Raw genomic sequence first — 15,186 nt, forward strand, 5'->3', positions numbered from 1 at the left:
GCGAACCATTTTAAAATTTAAAAGTACTTTCGCTTTTTATTCCTTTTTTTTAATTCAAAAATAACAAACAATTCTAAAATGAAAATTGGAAAGTTGTCTTATTTTTTACATCAATCTTACACCTTTACTTCCACCTTATTAAATATCATCAAATATGTTCTTATGAATATAAAATAATTGTAGAAAAATAAGGAATTTTTTTAATTAAAACTAATGATGTCCATGATTTGATTCACCCAAAATCACTCAATAAAAAAGAGTGTATCTATACTTTTTATTTATCTAAATCATTTGATTAACATTAAAATTGAAGGAGCATATATCAGATCCCAAAACCAATGGTTACAATTTGGGGATAATGGATATAAATTTTTCTTTAACTTCTTAAAACAAAAACATGTGAAGGAAAGAGTTGACAGAATTGTGGTTGAGGATAGAGAGCTTCTCCCTCTTCCCGACATTACCAATGCCTTTCATGATTTCTATTCTAATCTTTTTGCCTCTGAGGACTCCTCCACTTCTGTTGACATCAAGAACCATTGTATGAGCCTTATCTCCACCAAAATTTCTAAGGAAGATTCTATCCAGCTTCAAAATATTGTCCTCCCCCTAGAAATTGCTAATGTTATCCGCAAGCTTAAGGATAATAAAGCTTTGGGTCCTGACGGGCTCCCTACTGAATTTTATAAAACTAATATTGATTGAATTACGCAAGATCTTTATAATGTTTACTTTGAAGCTTTTGATAATGGTTCTTTTGGATCCTCTATTAATATTGGTATTATTAAACTCATCCCCAAGTCTGGTGACAAGGCCCTTATCAAGAATTGGTAGCCTATTACATTGCTTAATGTTTCATACAAAATTCTTGCTAAAGTCCTTGCCACTAGACTTGAAAATGTTCTTCCTAAATTTATCTGCTCCACTCAAATTGGGTTCATTAAAGGCAAATACATTTTGGAAAACTTAATCACCAGTTGGGAAACTATGGAATGGGCTAAGACTTCTAATCAAAATAGTGTTATGCTACTTGTTAATTTTGAAAAGGCTTATGATAGAATTGAATGGGATTTTATTGTTAAAATGCTCAGAGCTTTCGATTTTCCTCCTGTTTTTTGTAGATATGCTAAAATTATGCTTGTTGATGCCTCTGCTCTTATTGAAGGTAATGGTAATCTTTCATAGCCTATTATTCTTTCTCGCTCTATTAGACAAGGATGCCCCCTTGCTCCTGACCTTTTTGTCATAACCTTTGATGCTCTATTTTACCTTCTTCGTGATGATTCCCTCTCTCCTAGAGTCCATGGAGTTACCCTCCCTGATAATTCTAAACTTTTAAACATTCAATTTTTCAATGATACATCCCTATTCTTGGAGCTCTCTTAGCATAATATCCACTATCTTAATCAGAAGTTTGAGATCTTTGAGAAAGTCTCTGGAGCTCGGGTTTCTAGTCCTAAATCTATTATGCTTGGCTGGAAAGAGTCTCCTTCTGACTGGATGAATCAGTTTTCTTGCTCTTGGGGTGGTCCTCACAAGATTGTTAGGTGCCTTGGTATCCCCTTTTTTGTTGCTCCCCCTCTCAAGGATATGTCGAGGTGGGTTAAGAATAAGATTATGAATAAACTTAATAGTTGGAATCATAGGACGCTCTCACTTGCTAGAAGGGTTCAAGTGTGTCAAAAAATTCTATCTTCTTATAGCATATATTACTCATCCGCTTGGATGTTTAGTAACTATCAGATCTTTGAAATTCAAAAGGCCATTCATATCTTCCTTTGGTCATATGGTAAAGGAATAAGAAAAGCTCACATGGTGAAATGGAAATGGTGCCATCTGGATAAAAAAGTTGGTGTTCTCGGATTGAAAGATCTGAGATTGCAAGGAATCTACCTTGCTTCCAAATCGATCTTCCAAGCCCTTGAGGGTATGAGCCTTGGAAGGTCCTTATCAAAAATAACATTCAATGTGGGGTTTCGAAAAAAGCCAAATCATGGAAAGGTCTTCCTTTTTTTGATTTGGTTGTTGGCCATTTTTTTGTTTTCGTTCAAGGGACCTAGGTCTTTAGATTCATTTGGAAGACTTGGGAGATGGTCAGAGGTTTCATTAACAATTCTAGCTTTGATTATCAATACTCTATTCACAGAGAGTGTTCTATTTGGTGGAACCTTACCAGCTCTAACAAACCTCTCGCTCTTACTAAAGGATACTCTACTAGATCCTAGAACTCTAAGGGCATTAAATGCATTATGGATATTATGGAACATAATAATCTCATTAGCGAGAACAGTCTGTCTAGAATGTACAACCTTCCTAATTTTCAAATTAAAACTTATAATTTAATTAAGAATGCTTGTGCTTCTTTAAATCTGCCTAGGAGTACTGATGTGGACTCCCATCGTTATCTTTCTTTTAGATGGAGAGATGGATCTCTACTCACCAAAGTTAAAGCCAAAGATATATATAAGTTTCTTAACTATGACACTATTGTGACTGATCATATTAACACAATTTGGTACTGTAATCTCAATTCTACTAAATGGAAAAGTTCCTTTGACAATTTTTGGAATTCTCCTTTTCCTCCTAAAGTTAAATGTTTTAAATGGCAGCTTCTTCTTGATAGGCTTCCTATTAGAAACCATCTTACTAGTTTTGATACTTTTTCCATATACAAAGTCCCTGAAACTATGAAACATATATTTTTTTATTGCAATTTTGCTAAAGAAATCTGGCTAATGTTCAGTATTTATATTATTAAACATGTTTATACTTTTGAGATTGTTACTAGTTTTATACAAGGATTGAGAAAAGTTGCTAACATTTTTTGGCACATTCTTTCATCTCTCATTCTTTGGTTCATTTTGAAGTTTAGAAATGAAGCCAAATTTCAAGGCATTGATAGAAGTCTTATTGGGTTTTATAGAAAACTCGCCCGTTTTAAGATTGCCTCATAGGTTTGCTGCATTATGAACCTGGAATGTGATAAGCTCTTGAGTTTTCTTAAAGATGGGCACACCTCAATGTTCATATATGAAATGAAGCATGGATATGAATGGACTAGTATCATAGAAGACAAAAGTGCTTTTGACAAAGCCCTTGATAAGCTAATTAAAGAAATTAAAAACAATGGTACTCCTCCTTATGAAAAGCTTGACATGTATGCTCAAATTCTGGGAAAGAAGAAGGTTGTCTAGATGGAAGGTCCACAAGGTTGGATGACCTAGTTAGAAAACCAGGATGATATTCTCACTTAGTTGTCTTTTCTTGGGAGCTTCCTCTCTTTTTGTATCGTCATATTTTATTATGTGATTTTTGATACTCTGGTTTGACCTCTTGGGCCTATTAGTTGCCCTTGGGTCTCTAATTGTATTTTTATCCTCTTTGAACTCTCGATGATTAATATATTAAAAATATATATATTGTTCTCCATAATTTTTATTCCTCCAAATAACTCAATCTAATCAATATACTTAAAAAATCAAATGATTCCAAGATATAAAAATAATAATAAAATAATATTTATTTTCTTCATTCTATTATGATATTTTATGATGTCTCAATTATTTTTTATTTTCATGCATTACTATTAATTTTTTTTAATTAAATAAATTCTCTTATAGTTGTAAATGAAAAATTTTATGATAGGAAATATTTGATTCTTTTATTTGAATATTTAAAATTTGAACTCCTATGACTATTATACATTTTGCATCTTGCTACCTTTGACAATGTATTTTGGGGCTCTATCTATTTTTGTGGTCACAAACCCTCTGCACTCTCTTTTTTGTCTCTAATAATTGTTAAGCTTAAATTAATTGGAGAATATTTTAATGTGTCACACAAATTTGGTGATGTTAAATTATTAATGATATGGACAATATTTCAGAATATTTGTGCAACAGAATGAAATGACAGAATGGCTGCATTAACGAGTAAATTGAACAACTATTAAAACATCACACAAATTTGATGAGAGTTTAAATATTAATGTTATGAAGTGTACATAGGAATCTCTGCAATAAGGACACAAATGCAACTAATTGGTATGATCAAATATGATTGTTTACATCCTCTATATAATTGATCCGCCAAATTTAATGCTACACTCAAAGTGAAAAGGATCAACCGTAGGATAAATAATGAAATGAAAAGAGAAAACAATGATAGGCGAGTTTGTATCACCAATAGATAGCTATTATTTGGAAGTTTAATGGGTGTTCCACTTATTTAACCCTCTTTGATTGCCTATCTCTTAGGGGAGGGGATCATGCCTTCAACAATAAAAGGTTCAAGTGGCATACCGACTAAAAAGGCTTGATTAAAATTTATTAGTATCAAGTCTCTTTGTTATAATTTACAACCAATGACATTCAAGAAAAATAAGTCTTGTCCATTAAAAATGTCATCATGCAATGTGTCTTGATGTTTAAACTTAGTTATAGTTATTCAATAAATTCAAGTTTGAAGTGGTAAAGTCAGATATATTTCTTTGGGTCCATCAAAATACTAATATTTTTTGGGTCCATCAAAATACTAATTTTTTTGGGTCTATCAAAATATTAAAATAATTTGAAAAATTAAATTGATGATAATTCATATACCTAAAAATTAATCCAAATATGTTGTTCCTTTAAAGTTATCCACCTCAGGGTTAAAAGGTGAGATGAAGGTTTGCAGATTCATTTGTAATTCCTGAGTTGAGCAAGACCATTCTTCTTTCCCCCACTTCTTGTAGTCTTCTCTACTGTATCTAATATAGAAACACATCTCTTGAGAATGTCAATTTTCTTCCCTTGAAGACTGATTATAAGTATGAGCAACTTCCTTTGCAGGCATTTTTTTTGGTTGCATAAAGACTAAAAAGTTGATCTTGTTATTAGAGGAACTCACAACAATCAAGTGATTCCCAATGGTCTTGGCCATCTTCACACCAATGTGGCCTATACCCCCAACCCCATTAATCCATATCTTTTACCAAACTCTATCATTACAAATTGCTTCATTGGACTATAGGTTGTAACTTTAACACATAATAGTGGTGCAACTTGTTCAAGGGGTAAATTTTCAGGGATATGAACCACAAACAAACCTGCACCATCTTAGAAGTTTTTTGTTTTACACAACAATATAATAGACCAGTCCTACTAAACTACTAATAAACTCATGACACACCATGATCCTTCAAGTTCCTCCAAATTGTCTATGAGATTCCTCTGCACCATACTCCCCAAGTAGATGAATCTTAAGTCGCACTTAAGATGGGCTCTTCATGGTTTCTTATGTGCTTCTTGATATTATTCATATCCTATGAAAGATAATCAAGCTCAATACAAAAAAAATGCTAATTGATAGATCTAACTACTAATTACAAAGAACTTGCACCATCAGTCAAGAGAAACATGAACAATAGGAAAGAATGCAACAAATTACTAGAAAAGATTGAACTTATTGAATTCAGTTTGCAACAACCTTGTTCTATCTAGTAAAAATGATTTATCTATCTTTCAAGCTTCAATAGCTTTATTTTGATTTGTACAATTGGCAATATTTTTTTTTTTGTAATTTTCATCCCACTGGTTGCAACTTGATTGGTGTTGTTTTATCTATTGAAATTTTAAAATTGTCATACTTTTTCAGGAAATCGGATAAATTTTTGCTATGTACATTTGACACAAATATGATATCAACCAAAATTGTTGTAGAATAAAAATTAGTTTGAAATGTCAATAGCTTTTTTTTAGAATTGTTTAAATTGGTGTTGATATGATGTCACTTTAAGTTCAAATAGAACCAAGTGATTAAGACCACAAAATCTAAGACAAACTCAAGCCATTTGCAAAATTACTATTTTGTATGTGGATACATCCCCGCTTTCAACTCCCTACTCTTGCCCCCACAGTTTGGGATTCCCTTGCAATCCCCAATTTGTACAAAAAAAATTTAACATCTCTAGGATGTCATCTACCAAGTATGTTGCAGCTTGAATGGCTCTGTCATACACCTTTAGATTCACAACAAAAGAGACAGTTTAGAGAAATCACATCAGACTGACTAGGAGTGTTATGTGGGTCCCTTATGCTTATGGCCTCATGGATATAATAAAAATATTTCATTCATTCATTCAATCTTTTTAGCATTGCTTAATTGTGCATCATGATTTGCATGTTTTTTCTTCTTTTAGTATCGGTAAGGGATATTCTGCTAAGAAAGCATCATAAACATTACAAATTTATAGCAAGTGATTCTTTGCTATTTCCTCAATTTTCTAGATCAATGAGGTCCATGCAATGAAATATACAAAGTTTTCCCTTACAAAATACCATAATCACTCATCTTCCTTTTGAATAAGCCACTAAGAGCTTCTCATATTGTATTTGCTCAAAATTCTCATTCACTATAGTTGCAATACTACCATTCCCATTCACATGATGCTTTAGTGAATTATATTGGTTTATATTTCTATATTAATAACTTCTTGATTTGTAGTCATGATCCTAATTTCCCATGTACATATTGAGGTCATAATTCATAGAAGCATCAATACCTTCACACAAAGATCAAGTCACTGACGAGTCCAACTTTATAGATAGAAAAGTCCACTATTTTTTCTCGAACTCCTACATGTTATCTGAATAATCTCTCCATTAGGTTTATGGGAACAAACCCTTAGACATCATCATAAAGTGACCTTTGAATTTTGTGCTTTTTATTCTGACTTGCCAATATTTTATGATTTATTTGCTATGTTCCTTAGTGTTTCGAATTAGAGAATGTGAGGGTGGGGTACTATGGATACAAAATTCGAATGCAATGAAATGATGGGAGATTTTAGTACAAATATAATATAATACTTCAAAAACATTATCAATAAAATGAGAAGGAAATTACAATCAAAATATAATACACTATAGTAATTGAATTTTAATATAATACTTAGTTGTGTCTATTGACATCACATGTCAATATCTTAGAAGCTACTCAAGTGCTCTTAATTTATAGTTGTATGCTAAGTAAACTAAGGGTTATTATTTATTAAATTATTTATATAGTACTTTTAAAGTATATTATCAAAATTCAGACTCATTAAGTATTGAATCATAACCCTATTGTTTCCTTTTGCTGCTATTTGCATTTATAATTTTTCAATTTGTGGTGTTAGTAATTTTTGTAAGTTTTCTATGCTTTTTTGCACAGGCATTGAATTGTGTATTGTGTTGTGTGTATATATATCATTAATAATGATCTTGACATGGTGGTTCAAGGGAAATTCAAATCCTTATTTGTGATTAAAGTTTTGAGTGTTAAAGAAGTGATCAAACAATATAAGGGGCAAAGAATTAAGCTGTAGGTAAAAGAGACAAAGGGGTCTTTCCAACCGTGGATAAAAAATCATTCTAAAAGGCTTAGTTCTTATTTAAAGTGTTTTAAAATGATTGAGTTTCCCATTGGTGTGAGAGGAATCCCAACCAGCCCTGGGATAGTTGAATAACACCAAGGTTTCCCTTGGCTATTGCATGGATGATTGTAATTCTCCACATTGTCTTCCAAGTGGGGAAATGTCCCTAGGATACTACAATCTATGGGAAACCATTGGAGGATAGTGGATAGTCATTTCATCCCTCATCCAAACTTCTTGGTAGTTTGGAGAATTATATTAATTCTAATTACAAGGTTCTTAGAAAATGTTGAAAATTGACACCCAAACAACCAAAACAAAAATATAAAACCTAGTTCATTGAATATATTCATGATCAATATTGAGTTTGAATATTAATGTTGATGAAAATAGTTAAGGGTCCGACCTGATGGCAAATAAAAAATGCGACTCACTATTTTCTATTAAACAGAGATAACACCATATATGAAGGGGATATTAAATTAAAGATCTTATGGTTAATGGACTATATGTGTATTAAATGATGATAATGTCAAGATATTGCTTATGGAGAGTAGTTGAAGACTTATAGAGAGTAGTTGAAGACTCTTAATTTAGTATATTTTTGGTTTCTCTGTAATTGTTGATTATGAAATAATTAGTAAATATTAAATTCATATATCTTTTGTGTTTGGAATTGCTAGTTTTCTTAATCCTTTCTACACCTTGGGTGAAAAAAAGCTAGATCATAGTTGGGCTTATTTCAGGCAATTCTGCATCTCAAATCACTTGAAGCCAGATTTCATCTCAAGTGCCCTCAAAAAATTTCACACCTTGAAAGTCACAAAGTGGGCTTTTATCCAAGTCATCAACCTCAAGAAAGGTTATTCCAAAGACCTTGACATAAACAGAGACTGTTATTGTGTCAAATGGTAAAAAGATTGGAGGAGATAAGCTAGAGGGAGATAGATCTACTAATTGTGTAAATAAGCTGCCAAATAGGAGAGCATCACAATCAAATTTTACTATTCCTTAACCATTTTCTCTCATGATAGATCAAAGAGCTTCAAAATTGGGAATAATAGCCTACACAGGTAATAAAAGTTTAAAAAAGCTTAAAGACAGTTGGAAAGGTTCTTCAAAATAGAATAAAAGCTCCAAGAAATAGGAAATCTGAGGTATAAAATGAATATGAAATATTTTAATTGTTGTTTATTAGCCACTACTAACTATATCATTGATTTACAATTTTGAATCTGTGATAAGCATTGAAATTCATAAATTAATTGAAAGCTAATGGTGTTTTAATTGAATGCTTGTATATAATTCGTGCAGTTGGAACTTGTTTGTATATTCATTAGTAAGTATAAGGCTTTCAAATAGAAATCTTTACAATTGAGATTTAAGGATGTATGGTTATTTTGTATCAGTAAAAATTCTTTTTATCTATTGTTAATGATAAGTAACATGTTTCTTCAAATCTCTCCTAACAAAGATCCAAAAGTACCTATTCCAAAGGACTATTGTTTGGAGGATAGAAGGTAATCCTATACTTACACTTAAGAAATTCACAAGTTTTTGCTATAAAAAAAATCATATTGCATTAATCCATATCAAATACTCTCTTTCTTTAAAATCACAAGAAATATTTAGGTTTCTCTATTTCAAGAAAATTAGCCTAAGTTCTTGTTACATAGTATTTTAAACCAAAAAAAGGTCTCATAGAGTACCAAACATTCTTGTAGTGAACAATCATAGTAAAGAGAAGCAAGCTAAAGACCGAGGGTGCTCAACTATATCAAAGTAATATCTATTTAAAGATTTTGTGACTTTTTCATTATTTATCTTCTACTTGAGTTAAATGTAGTTTTGGAGATAAAGAGAATAAAAATCCAAATGCAATGGTTCTTGGCTATGTTTATAAGTTCAAAAGATGATTTTATTATTGCAGTGATAAGATTCATGTTTACAAAGTCCCTTCTATGGAAGATTTGATATTATAAAATCATTTGTCTATTCCTCATGTGCAACTCTTCTCTTCGTATTGTCAAACTAAAATTGATCCCTAATATGGGAGGAACAACATTTAGCTTCAAAAGTAATGAAAGAGCAGTAAAGAGCCAAGAGATAAGGTATCCAAGTGCAATGTACTATGGTCTAACCTCTAGTATAGAAAAACGTGAAATGCTTAGCAGTGTAGCCATGTATGAGAACTTGTATTTAATGTTTTCTTTGTAATTAGATCATGTGATATTTATCCTTTGTACATTTGGTCTTTTTAGCCACTAAAGTCTCAAATCAAAAGACCAAAATATGGTGATAGTAGCACAATGCCATAAATGACAAATGGAAAGAGGAATACCTTCTTCACAATATTATCCATGCCTATTCTATTAGGCTTATTTTAACATAAATGATTTTTTCTCAACATTCTCCTTATTTCCAAATCAAAACCTTATTTGAAGGCCATGACTGATTGCTTGTAATTTTCCATATTTAGCATCCTCTACAAAGTGCAGAGATATTCCAACAAGATGTTGTTAGTTAACATTTTTTGTCAAGTCTATATTTTTTCACCCTATTCTTTTTTTTCAATCTATTGTATTTGGAAGAATTCCAAAATGGTAGAGATGTTTAAGATGAACTATGGAGCTTTCTTATGGGGAATATGTTGATCAATGAGTCATTCAAAGCTTACCTTAACACCTCCTCCATGTTTGTCAAATATAACTACAGTTAGGGAGCATTATAGAAAATTAAAATGTCCTAGTCCTAGTCATTGGTAATTGAGTGTGGAGGTGGATGAGCTTTTTCAAGCCTAGACTTGTAGCTTGCCTTCGCCTAAAATTTAGAATAAGTTGCATGATACAAAGAATACAAAGTTTGAGCTTGTAACCAATGACATTTTTGAAAATTTTAAAGAATTATTACCTAATTTTTATCATTAGGCTATTATGAGAAGGTATGCCTAATCTATGATAAATATTTTTGTTGATGACATTCCCCAGTGTTGCCTTACTGTATCAACATCAAAGCAGGAAAGCTCTTGATGTCCCAAATTAAATTGGTCACAATCCTTAGACAAACCCAAAAATGGTTCTTTCCTATTAAAGACAAAATAATTTTTGCAGGCTCTAATGAATTAGTAACTACTGAAGGTTCTAATACTCCTAATGTTGAATGTGACTTCTTTGTTTGACCTACACTATTATTTGAATCAAAATGACTTAAATCTAACCTTAGAGACTATGATATTGAAATTTATGAAGGCTCTAGAGTTAGTGTTGGCATATGGCAGGGGTCAAGAGGGCCAGACCTAACCTTTATAGGATCTAGCTGGCTTAGCTACATCGCAATATCCCAAAACATGATGAAAAGGGGTAGGTGGACCTGACCATGACTATTGTGCAACACCATCTATTATAGAAGAAGTTGCACCAACACCAACCATATATTCAAGTGGTTTAAGTTGGGAAGGGTATTAATAAGTCTAATTAGTATGTCATTCTTAGAAAATGTTCAATAGAAACCATTCTTGGGAGTGAAACTCTGAAGCTTGAATATTTCCCACATTCCATCAATTGCAAAATGTACTATTTTCTTGTACTTTGCATAATATATTTCTTTAAATCCAACTAAAAAAGGCAACATCTCACATGCAACGAACATCTGTAAGGTCAATGGACTTGTTTGGCACAACTATTGTACAAAATATGTTGCCTGCATATGGATTTCTCTTGAGTTGTCAGGTTGAGATAACTTCATGGTAATTGGAATAAGACCAATAAGATAAGTATTCTCTCAGAAAGCTACATTGTATTTCATGATTTGATTAAGAATTCAAAGCACAAAAGTTATAACACAAGTGTTAGCCACCTAAAGCATTTCCATTTGATGAAGGGTGCTCCCCTTAATACCATAAACCATAATAGAAACAAAGAAACAACAACAATTGTAAGAACAAAATATGGATTTCTTATTTGAACCGCAAATGTAGAATTACAGTATTCATAAGTACAATATGCTAACCCACATGGGTGCCTTCATTATAGTAATGTGCAAGACTAAGCTGTGAACTACCACCCACAGGTGTCTTAGACAATGTTTGGGCCTTTCTTAAATAGGCAATTTTATGTCACCTAGCAAGGTTCTAGATGCTCAAACTTAATACTTAGGGCCGAAAGACCCTAACAAAACATATAGAGTCAACTAAATACATTTTTGACAAATTATATTAGAAATTTTAGTAGCCTAACTTCTGAAGGCCATAACTCTCGAAGCATTGCTCCTATTGGCTATTATTACCACTTTTTGGAAATGCCAGCTCTTGATTTACAAGTTTGGAATAGGGTAAGCACCCTTCCATTGATTATTTGGACTTCATCCGGGCACTCTAAGGCCTCCAACAATGAACCTGGAGATTTTTCTACAAAAATTTTCACCGAGAATCCGTAATAACTTCTTTGATACTTAAGTTCGAGCAATGAGATTTTAATGGCAAGCTTATAATTCCAAAATGAACCTTTATGTAGAAAATGATAACATTCTAACCTCATATGACAAACTTACTAAAAATAGCAAGTTGCCATAAATAGTAACCACCCCATCTACTAGTCCTTATTAAAATAGAAAAGACTAAAAAGAACATATTTTGGGGTGATGCAAAATTGCTCTTACACCCAAGATGCTCTTGCATCAAACACTCGGGGTAATTTGAGAAGTGACTCCATCATGTCTCAAGTGTTTAGAGGAGAACCAAGATGGTTAACCTCCTCCCTTGCTAGCTATGATGAATCCTCTACTAGCCTCCCTTTCCATTTTACTAGGTATTCCTCATAAGTTTTGTTCCTTGTGCTTTTGCCAACACAACTATCCAATATCTCCTTAATCTCCTTTGTAGCCGAACTAGCTATTGGAATACTCCATTGTGCTTCTGCAACTTCATCTCCATCACCTCCTTCATAATACTCTATCAAATTTGAAATATTAAATGCTGGTGAAATATTCATTTTAGTAGGAAACTCCACTTCATAAGCATTGCCAGAATAATGCCTTGTCACTATCTTGCACGGTCCAAACTTCTTCTTCTTCAACTTATTATATGTACCCACTGGAAAATGCTCCTTTCTCAAATGAACCATGACTTTATCTCTAATTTGAAATTCCTCATACCTCCTTTTCACATCTACCTTAGCTTTATACTATGTATTCATCTTTATGATGCGCTTCATCACCTCCTAATGGATGTTCTTCAAATGTTCAAGAAATTCTTCTACTTTAGCACTACTAATCTCTCCTTTATTGAATTGCCTAAATTCATAAGCATTTCTAGGACTATTCCCATATACAATCTAGAATGGTGATTTACTAATACTCCTATTGATAAAATTATTATATGCAAATTCTACCTATGGTAAAATCATATCTCATCATTTTGGCTTGCCTCCAACCAAACATCTCAGCAAGTTTTTCAAACTGCGATTCACAACTTCTATTTGTCCATCAGTCTGTGGATGATGCGATGAACTAAAATTCAACTCCATCTTCAATTTCTTCCATAATGTATATTGGAAATACCCAAAATTTGGTATCTTGATCTAAAACTATACTCTTTGGCAAACCATGTAGTCTCACCACTTCTCTAAAAAACAACTCTGTCACATGAACAACATCACTAGTCTTCTTGCAAGGAATAAAATGTGCCATCTTTGAAAACCTATCAACCACCAAAAAAATAGAATCATGTACCCACATTGCATCCTTGGTAATCCAAGAACAAAATCCATGTTGACATCCTCCCAAGGCTTCTTTGGTATAGGTAATGGCTGATACAACCTTGTATTTTGCTTCACTCCTTTCACCATATGACATACTCTGTAACTTTGTACAAACTTCTTCACATCTTGTTGCAACATTAGCCAATAATAATTCTCAACAACCAAAGAAATGATCTTATCTCTACCAAAATGTCCAGCCAATCCTCCATTACGCTCCTCCTTGATGAGATTCTCTCTCATTGAACTTCTTGGAATACACAATTGGCTTCCTTTGAACAATATATTTTCTTGGATCATGAAATCCAACCACTTTTTCCTATCAAGTGTAACAGGTTCTCTACAAGCCTTCCACACTTCACCAAAATCAGGATCATCTAGATACAAAGTACTAAGTTCCTTGAATCCAACCACTTATATCTGCATTTCTGTCAGCAAAATTTGTCTTCTACTAAGAGCATCTGCAACTCTGTTAGACTTCCCACTCATGTGTTTCAAAAAAAATGTATAACTCTACAAAAAATCAACCCACTTCAAATGCCTTTGGTTTAATTTTCCTTGACTATTTAAATATTTTAAAGCTTGATGATCAATATACAAAACAAACTCCTTAGGAAGAAGATAGTGTCTCCACTTCGTCAATGCTTGAACTATAACATAAAATTCTTGATCATAAATAGAATATTTTCTTTTTGTATCATTCAACTTCTCACTAAAATAAGCAATAGGTCTACCTTCTTGGCTCATAACACTCCTGTTGTAGTACCACTAGCATCACAGTCTACCTGAAATACCTTTTTAAAATCAGGAAGCACTAAAATAGGCTACTTAGTAACTTTTTGTTTCAACAGATTAAAACTCTTATCTGCTCCTATGGTCCACTTAAATTCTTTCCTATCCCCTCTCATTATTTTAGGTAAGGGTCCACAAACACTACTAATACCTCTTATGAATTTTTTGTAAAAACTAGCCAGCCTATGGAAATATCCTACCTCTGTCACACTCCTTGGAGTAGGCCATTCAAGGATAGCCTTCACTTTCTCTAGGTCCATTTTCAGACCTTCTACTAAGACTACAAATCTCAAGTACACCAACTCCTTCTTTACAAAATTGCACTTCTTCAGGTTTATCAACAACTTTTCTTCCCTCAACTTATCAAACACCTTGCAAATATGAATTATATGCTCTTCTAACGTCTTACTAAATATCAAAACATCATCTAGGTAAACAATGACAAACTTACCCAAAAATTCCTTCGGTACCTCATTCATGAGCCTCATGAAAGTGCTCAGTGCATTGGTTAGCCCAAAAGGCATGACTGACCACTCATACAATCCTTCATTGGTCTTGAAAGTAGGCTTCCACTCATGACCTTCTTTGATACGAATCTGATGGTACCCACTCTTCAGTTCTATCTTTGTGAAATACTCAGCTCCACTCAAACAATCCATAATATTATCCATCCTTGGCAATAGAAATATGTACTTGATTGTGATCTTGTTGATAGTGTGAGAATTGGTGCACATCCTCCATTCTCCATTCTTCTTTGGTGCTAATACTATTGGTACAACACATGGACTCAGACTCTCCTGAATCAACCCCTTCTACAACAACTCATGAACTTGTGTGTTCAACTCTTCACTTTTTGCTAGTGTCATTCTATGCATTGCCTTGTTTGACAAACTGGCTCCTAGAACCAAATCCATTTGGTGACTGATCTTCCTCATTAGGGGCAATCCATCAGGTATGTTATCTAATACAATATCAGAAAACTCTCCCAACATATTTGTAACTTTTGGAGGTACCTCCTCTACTTCTTCTTTATTATCTTTTGGAATTATAGAAAAACACATATGCTTATGCTTCATACCTTTAAGAATATTTTTTCCATCAACAAAACATATTCTGGTAGCACTACATACCTTTTCTTCTTTCTCCTTCAATGGCTTCAACTTATGTTTCATTCCATCCTTGATCAAAGTATAGGTATTTGCTCACCCATCATGTACAACATGCTTGTCAAACTGCCATGACATG

The 15,186-nt window shown here is 32.9% G+C and overlaps 1 pseudogene; it reads right to left on the reverse strand.

The window, feature by feature from the left end:
• Positions 1–10,343: 10,343 nt before the first annotated feature.
• Positions 10,344–11,302, reverse strand: LOC149557129 (MAP3K epsilon protein kinase 1-like; annotated as a pseudogene).
• Between the last annotated feature and the right edge of the window lie 3,884 nt (positions 11,303–15,186).

Source organism: Cupressus sempervirens, chromosome 5, assembly GCF_028749045.1.
Source record: "Cupressus sempervirens isolate cs-2001-9-10 chromosome 5, ASM2874904v1, whole genome shotgun sequence".
NCBI lineage: Eukaryota > Viridiplantae > Streptophyta > Pinopsida > Cupressales > Cupressaceae > Cupressus > Cupressus sempervirens.